Below are 2598 nucleotides of genomic sequence, written 5' to 3' on the forward strand. Positions count from 1 at the left end.
GATCAGTCGACTGATCACTTGTGATCGGTCGACTGATTTGTCTGAAAACTCAGACACACATATTCTGCTGAAAAAACTACTTTTGTAAAATCAATTAAAAATAACAAATCAACTCCAAAAATAGTAAAACTTAGGAATATGTTTATATACATGAAAATGAACATGTTAAAGAAGAAAATTTTGAAATATCATTTCCCGATTGTGAAAACTTACTATTTTGCAAAAAGTTCAAGATACGAGTTCATTAAATACTTGATTTTGACAAAATTCTTTCAAACAAGTTTTGAGATTCTTTTTAATAAATTAATAGACTTTAGAAAAGATGTAAAATAGTATTGTTTACTCTATAATCCAAAAACTCATTATATTCTCAAGTGATACGATAAGTCAAGAAAGGTGTGTTTCTGTATGACTTGAGCTTAAAGTATAAACGCACAAAATATAAACTCCTAAACTAATATATCCAATCTGATGTACATGAAAATCGATCTTGAATCTTTAACTTGAATGTGACGGCTTCATTACAAATATCCACCAAATTCAGAATATCGTCGATAAGGCGCAAATCCATCCAACCTGGATACATGTTGGGGAAAAACACAAATACTAGAAAATTAAATTATAAATTATTTGTTAATCATCAAAACTAGATTAGAAAGTAGGCTCGTAAACATGAGTCCTAATATTTTACTTTTAGCAAAAACACCATGAATACAAATAAAACACCATGGTATCCAAACAGAGCCTTGATAATAATGAGAAATAATTATTTGGCCAAACATGGGCCCATTTAAGGTAAATTTAATCTACCTATCACATTGTAACACGTTAAGCCCTCCTCCAACCTCTCGAACTCTTCCCCTTCCTTCTCTCCTTTTAAAAGGATAAAATTTCAAAAGCAACCTCTTTCCACATTTAATCCCCCAAAAGACCCCTTTAAAAAATATTTTCAAAAACCAACCTGGTTTCAGCCTTGGAGCTGAAACCAGGTCGGTTTTTAAAATTTTTTTTCGAAACTTCATGAGAGTTGAACTCCCATGAAGTTTAGCAGGTTTGCTAAACTTCACGGGAGTTCAACTCCAGTGAAGTTTCTGGCTCCTTTTCACAAAAACTGACCTGGTTTCACCGCCAAGACTGAAACCAAGTCTGTTTTTGCAAATAACTTTAAAATGGGTCTTTTTTGGGATGAAATGTGGAATGATGTTGGTTTTGAAAATTTGTCCCCTTTTAAAAACTAGATATTTAATTGGAAAAAAAACTAGGGTTTCCAAGATCTCGGGTTTCTGCAGCAATGACTTCCTTTGCCGGCGATGAAACCGCCCCCTTCTTCGGCTTCCTCGGCGCCGCCGCCGCTCTAGTCTTCTCCTGTAACGATCTCTCTGCCCAAGAATTCTCCCCTTGATTTGCTCCAAAACCCTAACTTTTTCAATGAATTTCCCGAAATTTTCTCTCCATAGGCAACTGGAGCGACCGTACGTGACGGCGAAGAGCGGTGCGGAGTGCGTCGAGGGAGTGATGGCGCCGGAGCTGAGTGGAATGAAATTCCGATCGTGCGGTGGTCATGGCGGGAGTTTTGGGGATCTATGGGTTGATTATAGCGGTGATTATTAGTACTGGGATTAACCCTAAGGCGAAATCGTACTATTTGTTCGATGGGTATGCTCATCTTTCCTCGGGTTTGGCTTGTGGACTTGCTGGGCTGTCTGCGGGAATGGCTATTGGGATCGTCGGTGATGCCGGGGTCCGGTAATCTTCTCTCTCTATCTCTATGTTTTGAGTTTGAATTGGCGTGCATTATTAGACAATGGACAATTTCAACTCTTGTTCATCCTATGTATTTTTGTTGATTCAGGTTAGGCTAATTAGATAATTTCATTCGATAAAATGCAACTCTGCTAGAAAATGCAATTAGACCTTGTACATCACGTTGGAGATATGACCAAAATTTTGAAGAGGAAATATATTCAAGAGTTGTTTAGAGTTTATTACTTGGGTCGTGCATGATTTGGATACTCTATGACGTGAAGGAGATAGGCGATAACGTTTGAAATTGGATAGTACATGATGTAGATCCTATATTATGTGAAGGACCTAGGCAATGTCATTTGAAATTGGATCATTGATGACTTGGATACTATATGACGATAAGAAAATAAGCGATAACATTTGAAACTGGCTAATATCTTTTGCGTTCTCTGGCAGTTTACTTGAGTAGAATGAGCATCTTATGGGCATATTGTTGATGACTACTTTCTGTACTATTTAATGCTACTGTTTTTTGTGTACATATCGTATCATGTACTTTTGTGGCTACAAGTAGTTCTAGTTCCAATTTGTTCTATCTTTTAGGAACTTAATATAGAAATTTTTCCTAGAGGTTTTTTTGATATTTTAGGAATACAACTGAATGAACTCTTCTCAATTCCCTTTCTCTCTATTGAATAAAACAATTCAGCCAAAAGGATTATAGAAAGAACAGAAAATTTCATAGGATTTCAGCCCATTAATACTATAAATATGCTTAATGCAGTTCTGAAGGACTAGAAAGGAAATGAGGCTCTCATTGAAGATAATGACTGATTGATTCATGTGATCATA

General features: G+C 36.1%; 1 pseudogene; it reads left to right on the plus strand.

Moving 5' to 3' along the window:
- Positions 1429-2598, plus strand: part of LOC109823353 — a 4944-nt pseudogene continuing 3774 nt past the window's right edge.

This window comes from Asparagus officinalis, chromosome 9 (assembly GCF_001876935.1).
Source record: "Asparagus officinalis chromosome 9, Aspof.V1, whole genome shotgun sequence".
NCBI classification, from domain to species: domain Eukaryota; kingdom Viridiplantae; phylum Streptophyta; class Magnoliopsida; order Asparagales; family Asparagaceae; genus Asparagus; species Asparagus officinalis.